The sequence below is a fragment of the Sinohyriopsis cumingii genome, chromosome 11, assembly GCF_028554795.1.
Source record: "Sinohyriopsis cumingii isolate HCF-2022 chromosome 11, ASM2855479v2, whole genome shotgun sequence".
NCBI classification, from domain to species: Eukaryota; Metazoa; Mollusca; class Bivalvia; order Unionida; family Unionidae; genus Sinohyriopsis; species Sinohyriopsis cumingii.
Genome location: NC_142971.1, coordinates 51,425,189 through 51,440,854, shown reverse-complemented (window position 1 = coordinate 51,440,854; position 15,666 = coordinate 51,425,189). Strand labels below are relative to the sequence as shown.

Below are 15,666 nucleotides of genomic sequence, written 5' to 3'. Positions count from 1 at the left end.
GGGGCCCCGAGTGGCAGAGTGGTCTAAAGCACTTTACGTTACGGATCACTGCCATCTCACCTCTGTCTGCATGGGATCGAGTCTCGGGTTCGGCTAATGTGGGTCAGCTTGCCAGTAACTTCTCGTGGGTCGGTGGTTCTTTCCGGGGTTTTCCTGGGTTCGTCCTCCACCATTAATACTGGCCACCATGTATCGTGTGCTAAAAAATGGCGTTAAACCCTACAACAACAATTTTTAACAAATCAATTCCTTTCTTCCAAACTTTAGTTAGATCGGAATAATAGTGAACTTTATGAAAAACGGCGACATTGGGGCTTTAATGTTAGTATTTACTTTATCGCCTTTTTTTTCCCTGGCGGATCCAGTAAAGTTATAGTACGAGTTCACAAGTTAGTAATACATACACATGTGAGTGATCTAGGTATTTTTAATTTTGATTTTAACCCTCGCACACAAGTTTTCTGGTCTAATACTTTTTAAATGCGAGATATACCCTCCCTCATACTACCTCGCCCCCGAATAAAAGAAAGAAATAAGAGTAGTCCACCTCTTCCATATCAGCATTTTATTTTTCAGGCATTAAATGAGACAAGTATTCATCACAAATTTCATAATAATGTAATTACAATGGTAAAATCAGCAATATGCACGAATTTTACCAGGAGAAATTGAAGTTCACACCAAATATTTCATGAGCTAAACCACTAGTATCATGTAAGCTACATCCTATCACTATTTGTTCACAAAGAAATACGATTAATTTTTCTATGTCTTCAACAGCGTCTTCTTGGTGGCGTAGCGGTTGAGGGACACATCCTGCAATCAGCCAGACTTTAAATTTAATGGAAGTGGTGATTTTAATTGGACTTAAGTAATTCGGATATCTTTCGTGCGAAACAAAGCAAAGTATACACTAGTTTTAATGCTAGGGGCATTTATATGCATTGGTTTTGGATAAGAAAATTGCATCCTAAAGTCCGAATTTTGCGTCAGACACAAATTTATGAGGGGCTAAGAAACACTGTACTAAGCACCACTGATGCATTTTGGAGAGATACTCTTTTTATTTTGGCACATCTAACATGAAAGTGCGGATCGAATTCAAAAGCACATATTATTAGTTACTGATGTAATTTAAAAGAATGAAACAGCCGTTGATAATTTTATTACTAGAGCATAGAAAGCACTAAGAACAATACGGTCTACACTATCTCGTTTCTCTTTTACTAGCTAATGTTGACCGCTTTTCGACAAAATAGCGTGCAACAAAAGGAAATCGACGAACCAGACTATCTAAAAACAGAAATGTATACATCACAGAGATATACTGTACGAGTATGTATTGTTTGAAGTCTACAGCAGATCCCAGCTACAGCCCAAACAGGTGTTCTTTGAAGCTTACACCTGCAGTTTAAGATTCAACTCTCACAATTAAATCAATCTGACTGTCCATTACTAATGTAGGGAAACTTTCTCTTGTTCATCTAAATTGTTATAGTGTTAAACAAATAAAAGATTGACTGAATTTGTTATAATTTTTCTCACATTCTTTGTTAGTGTGGACAGACATTTTCCTCTTAGAACGTCAATACAAAATTAATTATCTTACCTCAGACCTGACCTTTATCCCGACTCGAGGGTTATTTTTTTGTTTAACTTTCGCTTATGCATGTCAAAGAATATACTTATGTATGTCAATAAATCATGTGTGCTAACAAGCTTAAAAAATTAATCAAAAGAATCGAGAAAAGGCTGACTGACATAAATGCAAGAACATAAGCAAGTGTCCGTAAAATCCCAATCAGAGGAATGACTGATCACCGTTTTCCCACAAAACTTCAAGTGTCAGTTAATGACCACAAAAAAAAAAATCCATTCTCGGAACAATTGCAGGATGATCAATGACAAGCAAAAATGTGTAATTATCTTCATTCATTCTAATATATTCAACAAAGAAAATCTTCTAGAACTTACACACACACACACACACACACACACACACACACACACACACATATATATATATATATATATATATATATATATATATATATATATATATATATACACATATATATATATATATATATATATATATATATATATATATATATATATATATATATATATATATATATCCAAAAACATGATATGTGCTTGGCACCATCTACATCTTTGCTTTTGAACTCTTAGTCACGCTTTCTGTCTCGTATAATGTCACAGAATACAGAAACTGCTAAACACTCCATGGAATCGATCATTACTGGTTAAACATTTCACTTCATTGAAAGATATACATAGACGATACTACAAAAAATTAAGTAACATGCATCATACAACAAATCCAGGTAACATAACAATGGTGATATATTCCGACTCGGGAGTTATAGGTTGAGATCATCAGCTAAGTTATATGTACGCATGCTACTAACGCATTGAAGTGACGTTTAAGTGTAATTTTTATTGATTTGAAATCCATATTTCGCATTGTATATTTTATAAGCAGTTATAAAGTGAAGTAATGAAATCTGAGTTGTAATTGTATGGAGAGGTACCTCATCATTCTTTGTAAGTTTCACGTTATTCAGTCTCTCTACTGAGTGAAGAAACAACACGGAAGCTGACAGTCTACGGGTCATAAATCGCACCCGATAGGCATAGGGAAGGGGTGCCACGGGTAAGCTTCGACGGTGGGAAGGATCATCGTGTCCCACTGGCCGACTCCCTCCCGCCTCAAACCGGGCAGACCCCGGTCAGTAAGGTGTTGATCCGCTAACGTCTGCCTGCTCTAGTGGGTGTTTGGAACTCAGCTGTTGCTCAGAATGACAAGCATCTCTGACAACCTCAGGAGGTGGACGACACCAGGAAGACGGCCATCATCGATAGAGAGCTCACTAAATATCAGCATAGCTGCCCTCCAGGAAACCAGTCTCGCCTCAAGCGGCTGCCTCAGAGAGGAAAACTACACCTTCTTCTGGAAGAGTCGAGAACCTGAGGAGCCCCGGAGTGGGCTTCGCCATCAAAAACACTCTCCTGTCCTCGGCTGAGCATCTCTTGTACATCCGCCTCACCACTGATGCAGGTCCTGTCAATATTCTCAATGTCTACGCCCCCACCCTCGTGTCTTCAGAAGACACAAAATATCAGTTATATGGGCAGCTGAACGAACAGATCAAAGGATGCCCCAAAGACGAACCACTATTCCTCCTCGACGACTTTAATGCCAGAGTAGGTGCGGACCACGAGTCATGACCTACCTGCCTCTGACGTCATGGCACTGGAAAGACCAAAATAAATCAGTCAGAGGCTGCTGGAGCTGTGCACCTACCATGAACTGTGTGTTACAAACACCTTCTTCAAGTGTAAGCTACAACACAAAATGTCATGAAGAAACCCCAGCTATCATCGCTGGCACCAGCCGACTTGGTCATCACCAGGCACTCTGCCCGTGACAGCTTCCTCTTCATCAGAACCTACCACAGTGCAGACTGCGATCCCGACCACGCCCTCGTGAGCAACAGGGTGCGTCTACAGCTGCACACACTACACCGCTCAAAATCAAAATGACGCCCTCGCATCAACATTGCGCAGATCTCGGTCCCCTCCAAGGTGGAGGAGTATGTGTTCGCCCTGGATAAGGCTCCCCAGGATCTGCCAGAGCACGATGCCACAACCGAGTGGAAAGCCATAAAGAGTGCCATCTACAGCACAGCCATGTCCGCGTTTGGCAAGAAGGATCGGCCCAGCCAGGACTGGTTCAACGCACACCTTTCAAGGATGAAATCAATAATCAGGGACAAACGAAAAGCCTTCATAGCAAACCAAAAAACCCTTGTGAACAGACGCTTGCTGCCCTCAGAAGTGCCCGAAGCAACACCTAACGAATTTCTAGACAGTGCGCTAACGAGTACTGACATAAACTGTGTGAAGGAATCCAGCGCAGTGCCGAGTCTGGAATCATCAAAGGTATGTACAGTGGCATCAAGAAGGTTCTAGGACCTACAGTGAAAGGGGTCACCCCTGAAATCTCTGACGGTAGAGGAGATCACAGAGCGTGAGCAAAAGATGGCTAGATGGGTGGAGCACTACTCAGAGCTATACTCCCAAGAAACGTCAGTCACCGATGCAACCCTTATCAGCATAAAGAAACTGCCAACCATAGAGGAGCTCGACAAAGTGTCCCCTTAGAGGAGCTCAACAAAGCAATCGACTCCCTCCCAAACAACAAAGCACCAGGTAGTGACAGTATCCCGCCCGAAGCTATCAAATGTGGGAAATCAACATGGCATCAACCGCTAAACGGGTCACTCTGCCTCTGGTAAGAGGAAAGAGCAGTCCCCCAACACATGCACGACGCCACGATTGTGACACTTTACAAAAACAAGGGCGACAGCAGTGACTAATAATTACAGAGGTATCTCTCTCCTGAGCATCGTTGGCAAAGTGTACGTCCGCATCATATTCAACAGGCTGCATCTGCGGTGGACCGTGTGTACCCGGAATCCCAGTGCGGCTTCAAAGAAGTCAGGTCGACGACAGACATGATCTTCTCCCTACGCCAACTCCAGCGGAGAACAAGGTCAGCCACTCTACATGATGTTCATCGACCTCGCCAATGCCTTCGACATGGTCAGGAGGAAGGGCTTATTTAAACTTATCAGTAAGATCGTTTGCTTCCCACAACTCCTCAGCATGATAATATCTGATATGACGGGAACAGTCTTGCATGATGGATGCTCCTCAGACTCCTTCCCCATCAACATCGGCGTGAAGCAGGGCTGCGTACTGAGGCCGACCCTTTTCGGGATGTTCCCCCTGCTCGTGTCCTAAGCCTTCCACTCGTCCACTGATGGTGCATATCTGCACACCTGGTCCGACGAGAGGCTGTACAACCTGGCACGACTGACCTCGAAGACCAAAGTGAGGTCGGTGCTAATCAGGGAGATGCTTTTTGCAGGTGACGCGGCTTTTGTGACCACACTGAGGATGCACTCCATAGACTGGGAGACCGTTTCGCTGATGTCTGCAAGCAGTTTGGGCTCACCATCAGCATGGAAAAGACAAGATACCACCCCCCCCCCCTTCCATCGGCATCGACGGTGTCATCCAGGAAGCGGTCAACAACTTTACTTACCTGGGAGTCAACAAGCAGCAACATTCTCTCGCTTGATGTGGAGCTGGACAGAAGGCTTGGAAAGGCAAACACCATCATGGCCTGTCTAAGGAAGAGGGTGTGGGAAAACAACGCGCTGACAGAGCACACCATCATCCAAGTTTACGAGGCCTTTGTGTATGGAAGTGAGACCTGGAGCACTTACGTGAGACAAGAGCGTCGACTCAACTCCTTCCATATACGGTGTTTAAAACGCGTCCTGAGAATCAGCTGGTAAGACTGCGTCCCACACAGCGAGATCCTGCAAGTATGCTCAGCATGTACTTCCTGCTGAGCAAACACCGCCTTCGATGGCTGAGACACGTCCGACACATGGAGGATGGAAGGCTGCCAAAGGACATCCTACATGGACACTGGCGCAAGAAGAGTCGGCCGTTCCTCACTCCGTTTCAAGGATGTGTGAAATAGGGACATGAAGGCATGCGACATTTCACCCGACACCTGGGACGTGCTTTCCGAGGACCGAGGCACATGGAGACTGACGGTAAACAAGGGTATATCAGTCGCTGATGCGAGGAGAAGCCAGCTGGTGGCAGATAAACGTGTGAGAGAGAAAAGAGCGCGACAACAACCTCAACAAATCCGATATCCCATTATCTCTGTACCAGCTGCAAAAGGGACTGTCACTCGCGCACACGCCTGCACAGCCACAGCAGACGATGACAAAACCCAAGAGACAGACGACACTCCAAGGGCGCTATTCGCATGGTCTCTTGAGACTGAACCGCCAATGATGAGTGTCGGGAGTAAACCAAAGGGTGTGCTCTTTTTCTTTGTATCAATGCATATTTTTCACGACTCTTTTGTTGTTTCAAAGACACATTTGAACTGGAAATAGTAATGTGAGAAATTGTTATTGTTATAGGGTTTAACGCCATTTTTCAGCACGAGATAGGCTATACATGGCGGCCAGTATTATTGGTGGAGGAAGAACCCGGGAAAACCCCGGAAAGACCCACCGACCTACAAGAAGCTACCGGCAAGTTTTCTCACATATCCACATTGGCCGAGCCCGAGACTCGTACGCAGACAGAGGTGAGATGGCAGAGATCCGTGACGGGGACCGCTTTAGACCACTCGGCCACTCGGGGCCCCTAATGTGAGAAAAACAACTCTTCATTATGCATTAGGTGTAGGATAAGACAATATGAATCCAGGTCTGGAAATTTTCATCCTACACCGATCCTGGGAGTGGAATTTCCTATCCTTCGTCGATGCATAGGAATGACTCTAGTAATCCTCTCTGAGACTGATGATCATTCGTAGAATGCCATTTTGAGTCCCTCTCATCTGGGGTAGAGTGGGTGCCGGGATTAATCATTTTATCTACGCACTTAGGTCACAAAACATTTGGTTTATACAATGTTAGCCTTGAGATCTTTTTGATAACGTTTAGTTCTTAAGCACATTACTGGGTTTTTAAACCCAAACACTACTAGACATGTCATTCACTCATTGGGTGATTGCAGTGTTGTGCCACTTCCTACGTACATGAATTCCAGGTTCTTCCTCCACCAATAATACTGGCCATCATGTATAAAGCCTTTACTTAACTACCTTTGCATTTTCTATAGCAAACCAATTTTTTTAATTTAAAAAATACTTGTATGAATTTCGTTGTCTCTGCAATATAAATATTGAGAACTGTTGATAATCAACTTGGTGATTATTTTCGATAAGGACTTCCTAATGTGACGACATTAATAGAACTTGGTGGTTGCCGTATCAGACCTTTCAGAAGCAAGCGGAATCTGTTTACCTTGTGCGTAGGTTTTTATCATCAGTTTGGAGAAATAATACAATTACTTTTGAAACTGCATTACTGTAGATGTCTTAATGATCAAGACTGGATTAAAGATATAGAAAAATACTGCTGTTTAATCCATTGCCAACTTTAATCTATAGCTCTTTAACATTATGAATTAAATGACAAGCAGTTTGGACAGTTGGCACAAAACACGTATGGGACGGGGACCCTCTAATTTATCTAAAAGTGATTGATTATTGAACGTATATTGATTATTATACCTGTAAACCTAACATAAAATACGTGGCATTATGATCTCACAACATGTTGAAACTACTGATAATAACATCTTACTGGCCCCTTTCTATAATGGAAAACAGTTTTTACACCAACTAACGTTAAAGCATTCTTATACTTACCGGATCCTCTGTCAAATTATTCCTCTGAGCCATATATCATGGATGGGTTAAAATATGCTGTTTCCTGAAAATAGTCCAACTATATGTACCCAGTTTTGTTTTAGCAATCGAAAGAAGTGGATTTAACACAAAGGGGTTCTATTTTTTAAATAAAGATATGAACATATGCACACATTAGACAATTTATTAATGCTACTAACGATTAATCGCAATTCTGGGTAAATTTACGAAGTCAAAATTGTACATTGAATGTGAACTAGGTCACCATTTTGGAGAAAAAAAAGATGTCAGACATCATGTACAAAATATTTAGTACTTTCAATACTTCGGTTTATAATAGACTACATCCCCACCCATTACACAAGACCAGGACAACATATGGAATGTTTATTCCTTCCTTCAACAGTACCTCCAACACAAATACAGTGCATGCCCATACTCAAATGCCCCGTCATACAAGCACGTATGAACATTTAGAGCGATATGTCTACAATGTCCACACACAAATGCCCCGTCATACAAAGCACTTATGAACATTTAGAGCGATGTTTACAATGCCCATACACAAATGCCCTGTCATACAAAGCACGTATGAACATTTAGAGCAGAGGTGGGCAAACTTTCCAGTGCAAGTACCGCATACACAAATTTACACCTTGTCGCGGGCCGCATAAATCATTAAGTAAAATAATTAATTTTTGAAATAGCATAAACAAAGTTTTTTTTTCTAAATAACATCTAATTCATTTTCAGTTGTTAATATGTTGTTAATATTTGAAAACTTAAACTTAAACTTCAAAAGAAGCACATTTATTTGATAAACAGAGTAACATAAACAGAGTCAGTACGAATGATGACTTGTTCCTTAGCCGCATGAAAACCCTTGGCGGGCCGCATGCAACCGGCGGGCCGTAGTTTGCCCACCCCTGATTTAGAGCGATATGTCTACAAAGACCATACACAAATGCCCTGTCATACAAAGCACGTATGAACATTTAGAGCGATATGTGTACAATGCCCATACACAAATTCTCTGTCATACAAAGCACGTATGAACATTTAGAGCGATATGTGTACAATGCCCATACACAAATGCCCTGTCATACAAAGCACGTATGAACATTTAGAGCGATATGTGTACAATGCCCATACACAAATGCCCTGTCATACAAAGCACGTATGAACATTTAGAGCGATATGTGTACAATGCCCATACACAAATGCCCTGTCATACAAAGCATTTATGAACATTTAGAACGATATGTGTACAATGCCCATACACAAATGCCCTGTCATAAAAAGCACGTATGAACATTTAGAGCGATATGTGTACAATGCCCATACACAAATGCCCTGTCATACAAAGCACGTATGAACATTTACAGCGATATGTCTACAATATCAATGACATTTCATGGCAATTGATGTTGCATCGTGGCTGTAAATGACTTGCATTTCACAAAGACATCACATCTGTATATCACTACACAAGCCAACTCGTCATCAGAAACCACCCAAAGGATACATTCACACAAATGGGCTTTTGATAGACTACTTCCTATCAAGTTATTTCTCTCTGATTCATGAACTAAAATGAGAGAAATCATGTTGAAAAGAAATCAATCGAATAAACCATGATAGCATTTCGCTTGTTTGCGTAATGACACACACACACACATATCCAGGGCTTTCCAACGAATAAAACTGCATGAAAATCGTACATATCACATCAAAAGCTAGCTTCGTTCAATCAGACTCTCGTATGACTCGGAGAGATTATAGCTGTATGTCAAAGAATGCACTCTTTACAAGAGGTCTGGTCGAGTGAGACTACGTATAAAAGACGACGATGCTCTCACTATTTTGGAAACGGCGGTAGCACAGGCTTACGATTTGCCCAAAACCGGCACTCTGACCTCTTTCTGGAATTTAACGTGGAGCAGCACTGTGAACACTAACAGGAATGCTAATGTTAACTTGTGAAGTGTTAAAGGCCGTTCCCTTTTAAAGATTGCTGGCCTTATATGATAAATGTAATGTGAATTGTTTATATACCGTCCCGCACATATGCCCTACTATCCAGCCGTCGCTTTTTGTTTACAATCCAAAACACACCTTACAGTCCAACATGTTGGTACAATGTGAGAGTACTGTCCATAGTAACACCTAGGTTTCGTACTGATTGTGTGAATTTAACGTTGGCGTTGCTGATATTTATTGTTTGAAGTAAAGGATGTGAATGAGAAAGCCTTTGTGTTGTGATCAGAATGGCCTCAGTTTTATCATCATTCATCTGCAGCTTGTTACATGTCATCCATGATTTCACAGCAGAAATGCACCTCTCTACACCTTGGATGGTAGCATCAACTTCAGTTGGGCGGCTAGATTTGTATATTTGGGTGTCATCAGCGTACAATTGGTGAGACACTGGATGATGATCTATGACACTTGAGAGCGACTGAGTGTACAGAATGAAGAGAACAGGTCCAAGAACAGACCCCTGTGGAAGACTACAACATGGATCAACTGGGTTGGAGTGTATTCCATTTGCAGATACAATTTGTGTCCTGTTGTCTTGAACCACAGTAAGGCTGTATCATGAATGCCAAATACATGCTGTAGACGGTGAAATAATATATAATGTCTATTGTGTCGAATGCTGCATACAAATCAATGAGGGTGAGGACCGTAATCTTTAAGCTATCCTACGCAGAGAGAATGTCATTAACTACTTTTAGAAGAGTAGTTTCAGTACTGTGGAAAGGGCGATATGCAGATTGTACATTGCTAAAAAGACGGTTTGAATTTAGATGAGATACAAGCTGGGACAGAACAACCTTTTCTAAGATTTTTGATATGAATGGGAGATTAGAAACTGGGCGGTAGTTCTTTAAATCGTTATGGTCTAGCAAAGGCTTTACAATGGCAGTTTTGAAAAATGATGGGAATTCCCCGGATGAGAGAGAGGTATTAATAACATCAGTTAGTGAAGGCAATACTGGATCTAAGCACTCAAGAATTTTATTAAGTTCACATGACTTTGGTGCACTCTTCGTCAGGATTGTACGTACGAAATCCATAGAGACAGGTTCAAATGCTACTAATGGTTGCCGCTCAAATTCTGTATCCCAACTGTATGGTGACGACGAGTCAATTGAACTTGTGGTGTCAAGCTTATCTCTAATGGTTTGTACTTTGTCACGGAAGAAATCTGCAAACATGTCCGGAAGGTCGACTGGAGAGAAGGTAGTTGGAAGTGGTGTTGATTTGTTCCTTGACATTAGCTTGTTAGTAATCTCGAAGAGCTCTTTGCAGCTGGAACTTTCCATGATCTTAGTAGTGTAGTGGGCTGATTTCGCTGCATGGACTATATTTGTGACATTCTTCTTAGCGACTTCATAGATTTGCTTATGAATAGTGAGTCTGGTGGAAAGCCAGAGCCTCTCAGCTTTACGGCGGTCTCTTTTAGCAGGGCGAAGCTGGTCCCTAACACTGTTATACCATGGAGAACACTTTTGAATTGATATTCTGCACTTGGTAGCTGGGGCATTTTTGTCAAGCAATGAACACAGACAATTATCGAGTTGTTCTGCGGTAGGAGGTAAGCAAGTTGTTAGGTTAGCTTGGATGTCGTGCATTTGTTTGGTTCTATTTGTCATACGGAGGTTTCTCTTAGTAGCAGATAAAGGTGGAGGGTTAGGGACTGATACGTCAAGATGGCATATAATGCAGAGGTGATCTGATGCAAGGTCATGGGATACCAGGGAGGACCATAGAATGTTATCATCAGGTCTATGAAGAATCCAGTCTAAAATGTGACCATATTTATGGGTGGGTTGGTTAACTGACTGTTTTAGGTTGAAAACATTAATGGAATCTGTGAGTTTTGATGTATTTGAGTTTCCGGGACAGTCAAAGTGAAAGTTGAAATCTCCAAGAATAGTTAGGTTGCCACCTATCGAATTTCCATAGTCCAGGAGGTTTGGAAACTGCTCCAAAAAGAGAGAGTCAGCCAGCTTGGTTTTTCTATTAGGAGGAGGGCGGTATAGGCAGAAAAAATGGACTGACCTTTGCTCTAGTGTGAATGTGGTTTTGATTAGTTCAAACGATGTGTGGTCGAAACTGAGGGTTGTGGTGTAACAAAATGAAAGTCTATGTCGTCAACACAGACGAGTTATCGACCTGGAACCCATTGGTTAACCGTCTGCTTTCTCAAAGACCGTAGTGCGGACTATTTTGAAATTAGAAGGATAAGATTCCTTTGTGTGTCGACAATACTTGTGGATGACTTGTTTTGAGCGTGGGTAGTATAGAAATAATGATAATATAGAAAGATGGTTTTGTGAACATTGGGGTAATATATTTGCTTCAGCTTAGAAACGTAATTTAACGATGGCAAAATGAGCTCTATTACATCACTGGAGAACAAGTCAGACTACACAAGGTTGTCATTATTACAAATGCTTTCATATTTAATTTTGCCAGTTTATATTTATGTTTGAGTCAGAGAAACGTCTTCATATTGTAAAAAAAAGTTGATTTTGAAAAAAGAATGGTGTTGATTTAACCACCCAATAGCTGTGTTTACATACCCTTTCACATTCTTTTCGTCTATCCTTGTAGAAAATGTGTTCTTTAGTGTGATCGTACCGAATGAATATTTTCCATCAGAGACAACTCATCACGTTATCAATAAATGTCCCAAATACCACGAAGAGATACAAACATTCCAGGGCAAGAAGAAAAATATCAAAGCTCCGATAGTCTATCCATACTTCCAACAACCAGGAGCTAAAATTATCGACACGATATATAACAATATCTTGGGATACCTGTTTCCTATATGAAAAAAGGAAAAAGTATAACAAATATGACACAACATACCACAACTAGCAAACAAGCAAATCACTGAGCTAAAGTACAATCCGCTTATCTCCATAGGAAATTGGGAAAATCCCTAATGTCTGGACTGAACGAGGGTGAGCTCACCACCCGGTCGGGAATGTTAGACCATTTCCACTAAAGGACATGGTTTGCGGTAAGGATGGACAAAACCAACGCTCCATTGCCAGAAGGGCCAGCCCTAACCACATTTTGCGTTTACTTTCTTTCTTCCTTAGTAGGATATTGGTAAAGGAGAATTGGCATGATATATTATCAGTAAATCTCCCATACCTTATAGGCCAATTAAACCACACGGTCATAGTGCCCTACTGCACAAGGTAGCAGTGATTAGTTCACTTATAACAAATCAGCCATAAGACCCGTTACTTTGATCCCAAACCTGAAGAATATAATGTGGTATAAAGCCCAGACCATCAGACAAAATCAAGCTCGAAAGGTAGACAGCATAAGGTGGTCATAAACTCAAACCGTCAGGACCAGCTACACAAGGTGGCACTGACTGAATCAAATCAAAATCTACTCTGCATCTCATCTACAGTTGGATAAGTATACAAAAAATGATGAGTAAAGGGGGATCAGGGTTAGATTCCTGATGAGAAGCTACCGCAGCAGTAGCAATAATAACAACCAGAACCACACTTGATTTCACGAAGAGAAGATTTGGAGATTTAGACAAATGACCCTGGTGTTAGGCTCATTGTCATCACAAAAACATCTTGGAGTTGTTGCTGATGTTGATAACGATGTGGGACATACATGTCCGACCCGGGAGGGCATTCACGTTTTTGCGTATTTGTATATATCGATGATATATTCTGTATTCGCAACTAAAACGTAAAATCACTTACACCTTTGCTTGTGTGTGATAATATGTCGGTTTGTCTGTATAATGCAGATATAAACACTCCTATCCTTGCCTGTTTATGTGTGACACTATGTTTCTATTATATAAGACTATCATATATATAAAAACTCTAACCCCTTTCGTTGGATACTAGGTATGTGCTGGATTGTAAAATAACGATTGGAATGGATAGGGAATGTGTCTGGGAAATTATATAAAAATTGCAACATTTCATTTCTCTTATGAGGACAGACTTGTTTAACATGGTAACGACCTATAACACCACAAGTTAACACTGCATTCCTGTTAGAGGTCAGAGTGCCGCTCAATGTTCAATTCCGCAATGGGACAGTGTCAGTTTTGGGGTTCAATCGCCGGCATATACTACTAACAGTAGAGTAATTAGAAATAAGTGAACACTCGGAAGTTTGATTTCATATGGATCTGTGTACCAGCTTAAACCTCCGGCTTTACAAAGAAAAAGTAAGTTGCTGGATATGGAAATTTAACCATGTCTACTTTAATTGATATAACGATTCATTATTCGGAACTTTTATGGACTAAATTACGTACTTCATTTTTCTCTAGGGGAATAAGGAGAAACTTTCATACGGTAATGAAACAAAGAAAGAATAAATAAATTACTTCCTCAGAACTGGTAATGCGCTTATAGGCCTATTTGTCCCGTGATTTTATTATTCTATCTCATTGTCTTAAGAACGATTATCAGTTAATTACGTGCATATTTTCTTTCATAGAGCATTCCACTGGCATCTTGTTGATATTTTGAACGATAGAACTTTGGTGAAATAATTTGAAATGAAATATTTGGCATGGTATAACTTACCTGTTGGCAAGCTCTTACTTCGTGTAGACTTGCTGTATTGATCAACAGAATCACCACATACCTGAATCATGATATCAGGTAAATCATAAATTACCCATGATAAGACTACCCACCGACTATGATGTTAGGTAAGGAAAACCTTACTGACTTGAATATAAACGTCAAAGAATATTTGATTTATTCTGTATTCATTTTATGTTTACACGAACTTACATGTATATGCATAGTGCACCACAGTCAAAGCACAGAGAGAGAGAGAGAGAGAGAGAGAGCGTGCACAGGTGACTGATTTAATGAACCGTAGTGGACATATGTATTTTATGTGGATAGTGACTTATATGGCCAAATTTAAACAAATTTCTGTAGATACTAGACTAATATTTTTGTATAGGTGCCTTTCCCCATAAGGTCATTAAATATCAAAGTTCACAATTACTAGATAATGTAGACATGAATTATTATTTCACAAATTAAAAAGATAGAATTACTAAACCACTCTTGCTTTTTATTTCACCATTTGTTTAGGAGATACGAGGACTCAAACAAACAAAACGACTAGAAAAATGGAACTATGAGGACAGTTAGCGATGCGAGCATAACATACTAATCTTAAATATTATTCGCATTAAAAATAATGTGCAAATTTACCTACTCTGTCAATGTAATATGTGGTGTGGTCTATGAAATTTGATAATTAGAAAGCAAAAATGATTGTCAAGAATGTGGCAATGCTGAATTTCTGTTTTACATTGTGGACAACATTACAGTCTAAGACAGTGATATAACACACAAGTAGACAGTGATATAACACACAAGTAGACAGTGATATAACACACAAGTAGACAGTGATATAACACAAGTAGACATTGGTATAACACACAAGTAGATAGTGATTTAACATACGAGTGTGATATATAACTGTGGAAAAAGAAATTTGTTCATTGGTACTAGATGTTTCGATTGTCATACATATAATTTAACTAGAAAATTGATGCAGACGAACGGAATGTTAGAAATGCTAATGTATGTCAGATATCAACTGTTTAGCATATGAAGGTATTGCATGGTTTAATATAAAAAATATAACAGTAGTACTGTCATTTGCATCTTAAGAGCACACGTTTAACACGGTCTTTTCTCTCTATTCAAGAAATTGCTAAAATCTTAATTTTAGGATAGTATTATGGCATTTATAGAAAAATCATGGCCAGTTTCCAGCCATTCATAACATATTGATGGGTGAATGTGTTACGCTTCAGAGTGACAAGGTTTTAATTATCAGTACCACACAAATTTATAGAACTTAAATATCCTGTACCATTAGGCTATAGTACCGATCCGTGTAAGGAATTGAATTTAACACGACGAGCTCAATTGAATACTTTCAGTTTGTAGAACATAAGGGAAAACTCATGGAACACATCGAAGTAAAGGGAAACGTTTTGATCATAGTTACTAAGAGATGGTTTAGATTATCCAATCAAAACACTTTACCGGCTTGATTATTACTTAACTTGACAAAGAACTCCAGTCTGAAGTGGTACTGGGTTCTGGAAAAACTAGGTGAAATATTCTTTTACTTTGACACAGACAGTTGAATATACATCGATCGACCAGAATGCCATCACCCACAAATGGAAGACTAATGTTTAAGGACGTGGATCGATGAACATCTAAAGGATGCCATTACCGAGTTGGTCAGAACCGATACAAGTTTTAACTAAAGAAAAC

At 40.2% G+C, this 15,666-nt stretch overlaps 1 long non-coding RNA gene across 1 annotated transcript; it reads right to left on the bottom strand.

The window, feature by feature from the left end:
- Positions 1-777: 777 nt before the first annotated feature.
- Positions 778-14,046, bottom strand: LOC149788445 (uncharacterized). Its single transcript, XR_016424406.1, has 3 exons — positions 13,936-14,046; positions 7,340-7,403; positions 778-816 (listed from the first exon to the last, which is right to left on the bottom strand). It is a non-coding gene; the product is annotated as an uncharacterized LOC149788445 (long non-coding RNA).
- Positions 14,047-15,666: the final 1,620 nt, after the last annotated feature.